The sequence below is a fragment of the Argopecten irradians genome, chromosome 7 (assembly GCF_041381155.1).
Source record: "Argopecten irradians isolate NY chromosome 7, Ai_NY, whole genome shotgun sequence".
In the NCBI taxonomy this organism is placed as follows: domain Eukaryota; kingdom Metazoa; phylum Mollusca; class Bivalvia; order Pectinida; family Pectinidae; genus Argopecten; species Argopecten irradians.
Window position 1 is genome coordinate 19,924,564 of NC_091140.1, and position 12,854 is coordinate 19,937,417.

The following is a 12,854-nucleotide window of genomic DNA, read 5'->3' on the forward strand; positions in this document are numbered from 1 at the left end:
ATATTTCCTCCATATGTTACATCAAACACTGATCAAATAACGGCTACCTGTGGTGTACTCAATTTACATCATTAATAAGTAGATGATTAAAGGATAGCAAAGTTTGACAAGCAAAGACTTAGATGAACACATCGACATTTAATATTGTTTTATTTTATAATTATTATCATTTATCTTACGATTACGTCTTGCCATTTCATGATAATTCACAGGTTTCACATTGTATCTATACAAGATACCCCGACACATAATATATAATGCGTTCTTTTTACAGGTAAAGTTCAACTTTTACTTGTTTCTTTGGGTTATTTTGCCATTGTTGGATACTTCGTATATGTATTATCCATGATTGTGTTATGTGAACGTGTGTGATTTGGATGAATGTGGTGATTTGTAAATACGCAAAATCAAGGTGTGTCACTCTTTAAATGTAAGGAATGACCAAAACAGATACTGTCCAATGCCTTATGTTTGTAAATCTAAATCAAGGGACAAAGCCTTAATTTTCCAAGACGAATTGGGAATTACCAAAACAGATACATAAATTCATTATTCAGTTTATATTGGGTTTTTTCATGTGTGTGTTCAAATTTATCAATGAATGCTCAGCTTCTTAAAGTTAATTAATCATTCAGTTGTCCTTACAAAAATACATGTGATAACAAAAAGATTTTAAATCTCCAAATATCCATGCATAACTGATGAATTAAGTGATGAATTTACTTTTGATAGGTATTATAACCATACCTGTATTACGCACGACTAGATGCATTTCGGGGTACGGCACTTCCCCGTTTTCGTACCATCTGACTCGTAATTCCGAGAAATGTATACCGTACGCGTGTCAATATCGACAGCCTTGTACTAGAAGGTCGTCAGCCATATTGATGATATTGTCTCGACACAACAAGCGACCTGGTCGGATCAAACAGGTAACATAAACAATACAAAACACGCATATTTACTCTAATATCTACACATCTATTAAAGGCACTCATTTAAAGTATCTAATGTGTATTAGACAAATCGGTTTTGTTGTAAATGTTTGATTTATATGTCTTCCTTGTAAACATCGTAAGCTCGGCATGGCCTACTTTCGTTTTAGGTTAAAATAATACTGCGATGAAATTGAGCTGATTTTCATATCAATTATTGTGTAGTTGTCTTTTATTACTGTCGAGAACCTATTGCATTCTTAACTGCCTGTAACATATATGCTGAAAATACTAGTATGCGAAATACATATAATTATCATAGTTGAAGGGTGCGCATATGGTCGATATAGAAACCGAAAGCAGGAAAACAGGGATGACGAAATTCTGTACTAGTGAAATATTAAACTTGTTAAATTAATTGAACTGTTCTATAAGAGGCAATTTTTGTATTACTACTATTTATTCTTACCGCATGACCATGTACATGTTGTATAAAATAAAGTATCATACAATGAAAAGACTTCTTGGTTCTAGGTTGTTTTGAAAGATTTGAAAGGGCTTATTCGCTGGTCATTTTCAATGAGAAACAGTACTGTTAAGTATAAGATGAATTAAAATTACCTGTCTGTTTATACATTGGTAAACGTAATATAATAAGCGCACTAATCGACATTGTGTTTCCCTTGCCTCAGAGCAAGCTACGATGACCGAGTTGTTTTAATATGTGTTCAGACATGTTATCACTAGTCCTTCACCTCAGGTTATCGACCTAGCAATATGGCAGCTACATTTACCAGGTCATTGTCTTAGGTCGATGTGTTCCAGGGTTTTCTAGCTTTCCTACATATCCTAAAGCGGACAAGTCCTTTTAATAACCTTGACAAGTCGATAGCGAGTCTCCTTTGTTATTTGTTAGACTGGTTTGATATTATGTTGATACTAAAGCCATGTAAGCAGTCAAGTGTCCATATAAACGTATATGTTTAGTGATATGACAGGACATAAAATTAAAAAAAAACAAAGTTATATCAGCTCTCCTGATTGATGGTTTTTATCTCTCTAAACGTAGTCCAATGAAGGTACAGGGATGGGTCGGGATCCAATTTAAAAGATTTTGATAGCCTTAACCTAATTCATTAATGAGTAACGAGGGGGAACTTTAATTTGTGATTCACGGCTATAAATAGACACAGCGTATACAATGTACGTATACTCTATGTGTCGTGGATTCTCCGTAAGTTCGTGTATTGTACAGTGCATCTAGATCCCATTCAAATTTGATACAAACGACTCAATGTATAATGTTTGTCCGTATATTCGAATTAAAAATTGAAAATCTAATTCTTGTTTCCTAAATTTTTATAACTTCAATAAGAAATTGTTGATACATGACATCACTTTTAAAGCTAATTAAACTACAAATATTAGTTTTTTATAGTATCTAAAATGGAATTTATTAAGATCATTTTTCGGAAGCTTGCAAAGCTGTAGTTACATTCAGAGTCAAACATTTTGATCAGGGTCGTGTGACCATACAATGACACTAGTATAGTCTATATTTGAAATTTGATGACAGTCATACACACAATTACTGAAATACATCGCTGCAATTTCATAAAAGGCAATATTTGAAATGGAAAAAAAATTCTTTCTAAAAAGCATTTCTATAAACTGTTAAGATAACTTGAATAATAGAATAATGGATATTACTAAAGTAAACTCTTCATTACGAATAAGTTGCCAGAGACCGGAATTTCACGGTTGATTACGGCGTGCACAAGTATTCTTAAAATTGTAAAGAGGCTTTTCAACATTTAAATTTTTCAAAAATCTATATGGAAAAAAATATTCACACTAACAACGATAGTCCTAGGCCTGTTACAGGTGATATGGGTCCGAGTTCGGGTTTATTTGACGTGTCGTACAATGTACGTAAATGTCTATTATTAATTGTGACATTTCCCGTTCGATGTTTAGATTTGAGGAAACCTAGCCAGAGTGCGTTTACAGTATTTATGGCTTTACCTATAAGACTGTTGTGTATCGTACTCTCTTTGATAAGGCACTAGACAGAATACCTTCCATCTATCATTACCCCTTATTTCCATTAAACCAATTGCAGGCTAATGAATTCGAATTCACAGCATACATAAGAATAATTTGCGCTGGCCGATTCTAGTTTAATGTTCTCTACGCAGTGATAAGTACGTCATGGATTTCAAAGCAGCATTGGGGGCATAAACTTCTAGATATTAGATATACATAAACTGTTCAAACATTTCATTTATGTATTTTTTCATATCATTTCTAACAGAACAATGAGCACATTGCATAGTATCATTTATATCCGTGATAATCAATTCCTTAAACGTCAGTGTCGAGTAGATATAAATATGACAGCATTTTAACAAAAAAAAATTGACAGGAATACTCTGTTGTTATTTAACGACAAATTATCTACCAAATCTACCTCGCAGGCTGAACTGTGTTTGAACACGAATATTTAAAAGTTATAATCGATGGCTCACAATACATGTTTAGTTAAGATAACATGTAACATATTTTGTGCAGGGTAGGATATCCGCGATATTCCACTCTGGTCATATCCACCCAGGATTATGTCTTGGTAAAACTGAAGGTTCTGTGCTTGGCACCATGTAAAACAGGTAGATTTTGATATATATATCAAAGGACTAAATAACGGTATGATAGATTGTATGGCTTCCAAAATGGAAGTATATGTTAGGCATGCGTTGGTAAGTGTTTTCCTCCTGAAATGTCTACAGTTTTGCTATGTCATAGTCCAGGGGTACGACAGTTCATACTGTTACATTATCTGTGGATAGAAATCAATACATTCACCAAAACCATTTCATTGTGTAGATAACGTGGTCAATTTGTTATTTATAACTCGACAAGTATGTCAGCATTGTAAGACGACAGGTGAACTCGACCAGAATATTGTATTCAGGTTGAAATAGCTTCATTCACTAAAATTGTGTATATATATATATATGAATATAATCATGATATTATTATTAATTAATTCTAATTGAACATCTTTGTTATATATGTAGTGTGAGTGAATCCCCGTCATACCCCCGACAAAATGTCGTCCAATTACGAGGCCGTCGTGGCTATCGACTTCGGTACAACTTATTCAGGGTATGCCTTCTCCAGGACAGACGAATACAAGAAGGTAACATATCATCATATAGCGGCAACAAAATACGACAATGACAAAGATGATTGAAAACCATCATAATTGAATAGGATGTAAAAATATATAGTTGCTGTTACTTTCTAGAATAACAATTTGATATTTAACAGCATCTATTGTAATTTCTCTTAATCTAGTTTTTAAGAGTTATCTTATGCGTCGTTGTTTATCAAGATACAGTTAGTAATTTATGTTTGTCTTATTTATTGATGGCCCAAAGACGCTTGGCGGCATAATACATATCAAGAAACTGATTTTGAAATACTAAATTACAATTCCAGTATAATTTCGTTTGTAGGACCCAATGAAGATATCGGCCAACACATCATGGCCAGCCGGCACAGCAGGACTGATGTCAATGAAGTGTCCTACCTGTATTCTGTTTGACAAGGACAAAAATTTTGTCAATTTTGGCTACGAGGCTGAGGACAAGTACTCAAACCTTTCCCTGGACAATCTTCATCATGAATACTACTTCTTCAAGCAGTTTAAAATGTCGCTGCACAAGAATACGGTACGTAATTCAGAACTATTACCTGTTTTTCCGGTGTTGATAGTTTGTTTAAAACATATGGAGAAACATGTTACATGTCAAACCTTTTTAGTACATCGCTTGCTTACAGACGCTCTATTCCCATTTTATGGAATTGGTATTACTGTGCAGAATTATTTTCAGTTAAATCAATTATGGCATTATACAGGGTGTCCCCAAAAAAACATGTACCGAGTTTGACGCTTTATAAAAATGTTGTGATAGACGGAGGAACTCGATCTTTTTGCCATTAAAAAGGTAGTGATCTGCTCTGTACAACGATATATACAAGAGAAAGTCATATTTCGCTAATTTTGCGATTTTATTCAGAAAATCAACAACGTTCAGTTAAAGAATGGGTGCAAGGTATGCGAACTTCTTTTCGATGACATGATGAATTCTGCCCCTGAAATTCCTCACCACCTGACAATTTTATAAATTTGCTTCCTGCAGATGGAATGCATACCAGGATGACATTTTCAAAACATTTCATTTACTAAAGTAGGGAATTTCCGACCTCATTGTAGAGTTCAATAACAGCCTGAATCTTCATGGTGCTGGACAGTTACCAAAATGTGACATCATCGATGATGTCATCGTTTCTATTATGACGTCATCACACATGATGATGATGTAATCTGTACATTTTTATTCAATTAAGTTAGATTTGGATACTCCTGCTTTCCAAATCATTTTGAATTTTGAAAAAAAATAGAATCGCAAACGTTATAACATGTCACCCTGTATTCTGGCATCTAGTGCATTTGAGCCGCCGGCTGGGATTTAGGTCCTTAACTTCTAGCCAATGAAAAGGGAGAAAAATGGGAATTCCGTCAGACGTAATATTTTTGTACTATTTCCATTTCGCGCGAAAATGGAAACCTCACTTGCGTCATAAAAACGAAAAATACTCTTGATATGTCTATTTATGCATATACCTCAAATAGTTATTTCGAAACCTTATATATGTCAGTTAATTTCTCAAACAATAACATTGGCCGTTAATGTTAATAAAAGTATTTAATCAACAGAAAATATCGAAGCGAATGGGGTTTTCCCGTTTTCTGCAGAACACACTTCCGGTAGTTTGTTTACATTCGCTACGAACATGTGACAGAACGAAAGTGTTGATTGTAAGGCACGGGGAAGTTTACCATGTCTGTTCCACCAAATTTTAATGTTGTTGGATGCGATAGTAGAGATAGATACCGATTTTAGCCATTTTTTCCCATCTACGAGCCGGGGAAACAGTACTGATGAAGTACATGCATCGACTCAGGTTAGCGGTGATCATCAGTTCCAGGAAGATGAGTGTGATTTCGACATTGGAAGTGATGAGGAGGACAGCGAACAGTACTACGGTAAATCAGTAACACACTCACCTATTTTGAATACCAGAATGAGAATTTTCGTCAGAAATGGTAGTGAAAGGGATATTGAATCTGATCAAGAAACATGTGTTAGTGGTGACGATAATTTTGAGGATGATACGGAACAAGAGTGTGACACAACTCGTATGTGTAGCAAGGGTTGCCAAGCAAAGTTTCGAAATAGTGACATTGTGGAGAATAGACTGAACATACAGGGAATGGACAGAGATGTCAGAGACATGTTTATAATAGGCCAGCTTCAGGCGTGTGGTACAACAAGGAGTATGGATGGTGTATCTAGGCCTAACGTGAAACGACATCGGTTTGACTACCAGTTCCAGAACACAAATATTTGTAAGTCATGTTTCCTCTACATCAACAACATCAATGGACATTATCTTAAAAATATCAGAACCCATTTTATTAAGCATGGTGCGGTTCCTAGGATACATGGAAACACAGGGAAAAAGCCCAAGAATGCTGTAACATATGACCATGTACAACAAGTAGTACAGTTTATTTCAAGGTATGTATAGTGTATTTATGCACATGATGTAATTTATAGTTATAACTCAATGTCCTCCTATAAACTACAGTATTCGTAGATGAAAAGCAGAATATTCAAATACAAATGTACTCTATGTACATGCAGAATTAATGAAATGCTCTGAATTATTAATTTTAATTTTATTTGATTTAAGCAAAAGTAATATTACAAATCATAGACTATTACATTATAAATCACTTGTCATTTAACTTAAAAATTTGACATAATTTTTTTTTCATCCGTAAGGTATGCAGATAAAATTGGATTGCCTCAGCCTGCTGCCCCACGTGGACGAGATAGCTTTCCGCCAATTTATCTACCTGGCAGTGATACTTATATATCTGTTCATAAGAAGTACACTCAAGTTTGTCTGTGAGTATTAGATGAACCTCATATCTGGTATTTATTAATACTAAAACTCTAATTAATGAATAAATGTCACCATATACGTATCCTCGATACCCCAGAGGTTCCGATCACTTACAATCTCTATACCCCTGAACTATCTCATAGTAAAATTGAGAAAAAAATCTGAACCAATCACAGGCCTGCAAAATTTCCTTTGAAGACTACAGAGAGAGTGATGCCCAACTTCAAAGCCACACAGTCAACAACAGTGTATCATTGGACAGCTCTTTTGATTTACAGCAAAGGACTAAATTGTATAACCTGTTCTGTTCTGTTGCCTACAGTTTTACCATGAGATAGTCCATAGGTGTAGAGATTGTAAGTGATTTGAACCCCTGGAGTATCGAGGATGCCCTGTACCATATATAATGTATAATAAAAAATTATATTACTGTATCATCCTTAGTGTGCTTTTGTCTACTCAATGGCTAGAACACAATATCTTTTAAAAGTTTTGCTAAATTGTTTAGGCATAAGAATAATAATTCAAATTTACTACTCTATATCGTTTCGCACAATCATGAATCTTAAAGATAAAATGATGGAATCTTTTTTATCTTCAACAGTGAAATAGGAAATAGATGTCTTTCCGAGACAACATTCAGGAGAATTTGGCATCAGTGTCTCCCTCATATTCAATTTATGTCCTGTAAGACTGATGTTTGTCACAAGTGTGAATCCTTCAGGAATCGCATACAGAAGGTATGATAATTATTGCTATGCATATATGCAAAGTTATTTATAATATCATAATACATGTACTTCCTTGTGATACAGGTACCATGTTTTAACTAAAAAAATTCTTATAAAATGAAATAAGAAATGAAAATCAAAAGATGGTTTTGTGAACAAAAGAAATTATTTAATTTTTTTTTTTTGTGTCTAAATTAGTCAACTTGCTAAAAATGAAATATTGTAAAATATAAAATAGGTTTTGACAAGATTTTGGTACATTAAAGGCTACCACAGAGACGGACAAAATGGAGGCCACTACAGACTTTGCTAACCACATTTCATCAGCTCAAATGGAGAGAGATTATTATCGAGAAAGGTGTCAGGCTGCTATTGCAGGTCTCTGAGATCACCCCAAGTCACATGTTGCTATTCCTCCAGCGTCCCTAGACCTCGATGATGTCCACTACACCTTTGATTTTGCCCAGAGTGTACTTCTACCCACCCATTGTAGACAGGAAGGTGCTTTGTACTTCAGGTAATTTTGTTTTATTAAATGCAAACTGTACACCTATATTTGAGTTGAATGAGAGGAAATCATTCAGTGACTGTGTTTTTACATTTTGAAGTAGTGATAGAAACAATTTAAATTCCTTGCAGATGTTTAATATATTTTCATGGTAGATCAACCCACATAGGCAGTTATAAAGTACTGTCCGTAGGTCAGAGATTTTTTTTCTTGGTATTCTAATTTTTCTATATCTCTTAAAGCTGGCATATCCTGTAATAGTCCTGTCCATTTACAAGATGTAAAATAAACCAAAGTAAACCTATGTCATAATTTGTTTTGTAAAAACTTATTTAATTAGTATCACTTTCAATATTTCTGTCCTATAAAATTCACCATCATCAATCTGATATATTTAACACTGGATCATACTTTCTCTCCTGAATTAATTAAGTTTTTGATAATATACTATATTTCTTAATTTTCAAATCTCCATATAAAGCCAATCTGTTTGGTATTTGTAATGATGGCCGCACATTACAGACAATCTACTTGTTTGGTGAGGATCAGTGCATAGGTCTAGATGGATCACAGAGCCACTCAGCCAACTCTGTGATATCAATGCTTCACCATTATTTTGAGCATCATGGGGAAGGGGAAAAGACGGTTTATCTTAACGCAGATAATTGTGGTGGACAGAACAAGAATCAGGTATGAAACACATTCAACTGAGGTATTGTGATAAAACATGTGCAACCCTGGTCAATATAAGCCACAATATACTGCTTGGTTAGAACTTCTCTATAGAACCCAGAGGTCCCGAGTTCGAACCCTTGAAGATGCAGTGATTATGTTTATAAAAAAAATCATGTGCTCTGTTTGTAATTATTATGTAAATTAACATACTCAATTTATATTGTATTAATTTCAGAACTTATTTTGTAGTACTACATATTCTTTTTTACAATACATTGAAAAGTACTTGTGATGTGACAGCAGTGTTAGACTGTCAGTGCACACTGCATACATTGGTATATTCATGCAGATTTTTGACATAGCTTTCCAGTCATGTGATTAATACAATCATCACAATATTACCGGTTTTAAACTGTAATCTATAAGTCTCTGACTCCAAATGACTTTTTCCTGTAAGCATTGTGTGATTATGTGCAATACTATTTTAACAAATATCCATATGTGACATGTCCCACCCCATTTTATGATAACAGATATAGATCAATAAGAGTGTTGGTTCTGCTTTTTATAATGCAGTGCTATTTGTATGTTTTAATTATTCAGGTTGTCACAAGCTATCTCGCATGGAGGGTCGCAAATGGTTACCACAAAGACATCCATCTTCACTTCATGAAACCATATCATGCTCGATGTCTTGTAGATGGAATGTTTGGTATTGCCAGAAGGAAAATTCGGAGGAATGATGTTGATAGTTTGTCTGACCTCAAAATGACCATTGATGCGTCATCCACACATAACCAGGCAGATGTTTATAGCGAGCTGTCTCCAAACTCATGGATATGGAGGGACTGGAAGCAGTTCTTTAAACCTGTTTTCAGAGCTGTACCTGGGATTACCAAATATCACCACTTCCACTTTTCTTCAACCAATACAGGTACATTGTACTTCTGGTGGTTTTTTTTTTTTTTACATAAACACAAAATTACAATATAAACCTTAACTTATTGTTTACCTAGAATAGTAAGGTGTTTTTCTTGGTTGTGAATTTTAAGTCAGTTATCAGGCCGGAGTGGCCGAGTGGTTACATAATGTAAAATGTCCTGATATATATATACCACACGTCTTCAGGTACTAAATGATGGTTGGTGATTTTACTCTGGGTACTCCGGCTTTCCACCAGGAATTAATGTTAAAAGGATGTTTAAATAATCAAACAAAACCAAATAAGGTTGTTATTAGTCTACTGAAAGTATTTTACTGTGTATTTTGTTTTCATTCAGGAATGGTGAAAGTGAAGACAAGCGTTGGTGGAGATCACACAGTTGTGAGACTTCTGAAGAGAGGAAAGGAAATACCAAATGGCATGCCAGTAAGACTAGAAGCAAAAGTCTTTCTCCAGAACGAACATGGTATTTATATAAAAACATCAGAGCTTTTGTAAAGGATCCTTCAAAAGACCTTCTTTGCCCTCTTCCAACTGTCCCAGAGCCTACCAAATCTACACAACCTCATACAGAAGAATAAATCAAACATGGTTTTGAGTTTAATTTTCTCTGTATTTTTAGGGTACAGACATTTAATCTTGATACTAATGTAAAGTGAAATTTGTTTAAAAAAATTGATATGATCTAATGTGTCCTTGTGAGCTTCTTTGTGTCTAACAGATAATTTTGCAGTAGTACTGATGCATCGATGTGAGTAATGTACATTGTATTTAGCTAATGAATGATCCTTTAACTATACATACAGCTGTACATTGTACATGTAGTCACTGTAAGGGTACTCAGTAAGTCAAACATCTGGAATCTGAACACATCTTACTCTTTGATTTACTCAATAGTACTTATTCAAAAGGGAGATATCCTGCAGTTGTTGATTTCTAACAGTAATAAGCTATATGTATGTAAATTATTGTACTTTTCACTCTTTGCATTGATTTCGTAGGTATTTAATGATCGTGGAAGTGAAAATCCCCACGTGATTAAAAGCAACTATATACAGTAAAATGATCTTGTCATCAGTAAAACTGGTTCCTTTTGGTTTCTGATGATTGTTTCAAAATGTCAAATGTTTTAAGTCATTACTTTTTTAACAATATACATTTGTGCCTGCAACAAAACAAAGATTGTCTGTCCATCTCTCTTCTGCCTCTCCTTAATCTGAATGTCTTTGTGCATCATGCAATGATTATAATTATAATCCTGCTTGATTCTGTAGTCTACTGTATTATGATTAATATCACATAATACACATATAGCATACCTATATTCTTTTCTATCAAACAACATGTTTATGTTTATAATTCAGCAGTTTCTTTCGAAATAGTTCGGAAATTTATTTCTGTAATTTCTTTCAAAGTATTTTGGAAATTTATTTCTGCAATTTCTTTTGAAGTATTTTGGAAATTTATTTCTGCAATTTCTTTCAAAGTATTTTAGAAATTTATTTCTGCATACCTGTAATGTGTTTTATCTTTCAGTTGATTATATGATTCACAGTATGTTAAGTCAATTAAGAAATTAATGTGAGACATCATGTTGAGATAATATGAGAGGGCACAAAGAGGTACAAGTTGGGTGTGAGATTGTAATAATTCGTGAAAGAGATGTGGTTGAGGTAGTGTGAGAACATGAAATGTAAATGTAGAAGTTATGAGTAATTGGATCTTTATTGTTATAATTATATAAATATATATGTTGTTAATTATCATTGTACTAAATAAATGAATCTAAACAACAGATATATATTTGTTGCTTTGTTTGTTATAACTATCCATTCATTTAACAGCTACTTGCACTTTCTAGACTGGATAACCACCGGAAACGTGTACATCATGCATTACTATAGTTCTGTTGGGTATTAGTTTTTGATGGCATGCTACTTATACATAGTCTCTCATTAAAAGCAAAAAGTAAATTAAGTCCATGCAATATATATAAAGCATGTAACATACATCTGTATCATTCATCAATTAAAAAATAAAGTGTTATACAACTAACCTCAATGATGACGTCGTCAAAAATGACGTTAAACAGCGGAGGTAAAACAACGTCATGAAAAACGTCAACGTCATTTTACAAACCAAATGTTACATACATTCAATTATGTATAATATTGTCAAATGTTGATGCACTGAAAATATTTTTACACCATTTTAATCCTTAGAACCTCTAGATTGTGAATCAACAAAAAACTCAAAATCGATTTTTTATGACTTAAGGACCTAAATCCCAACATGTGTTGATTCATTTGATTACTTAACTGAGTATTCTTTGAACAGCTTGCATCAAAATACGAACCATATTGCCTACATTTCGATGTGATTAGATTAACAGATGCTAGACGATTAAAGATTTTTATTTTAAATAACGACAATAATTTGATCGACAGGATCTGAACAGAGATACAGTTATAGAAGATGAGAGTGGTAAATCTATGAAAGCCAAAATGGTGTTTGCCGCCGGCATAGAGTACCTGAAAAAACATGCCGAGGGTTTGTTGAATACCAGAGGTATGGACTTCAACGAGTGGGAGATCAGATGGGTACTTACGGTACCTGCCATTTGGTCGGATGCGGCCAAACAATTTATGCGAGAATCTGCTCAAAGGGTATGGATATTATATGTTTCATATATTATTTTTTTCTAAAACTTGTTTAGCAATAAATGTTTAGCAATAAATCTTAAAACGTCTGTTTGGAGTTTGCCTTTAATGGAAGTCCGACATTGGTTTGTAGAGTAAAAATATTCATTAACAAAAATAATTTACATAAAGATAACGCGCGTTTTAATACTACGAGACATTTTGATATAATTTTTATATTCACGTAATATCTGTATGAAGAGGCATGAGGTCAATGCACACACTGCCACAACTACGTTTAAACAAAACGTCTTTTAGCTTTATTAAAATTATGTATAATACAATATCAAATGTCCTCAATGGTGGTGTCAATATATTGATGTA

The 12,854-nt window shown here is 33.8% G+C and overlaps 1 pseudogene; it reads left to right on the forward strand.

Annotated features, from left to right (window-relative positions):
* Window positions 1-825: 825 nt before the first annotated feature.
* On the forward strand, window positions 826-12,268 carry LOC138327798 (uncharacterized; annotated as a pseudogene).
* Window positions 12,269-12,854: the final 586 nt, after the last annotated feature.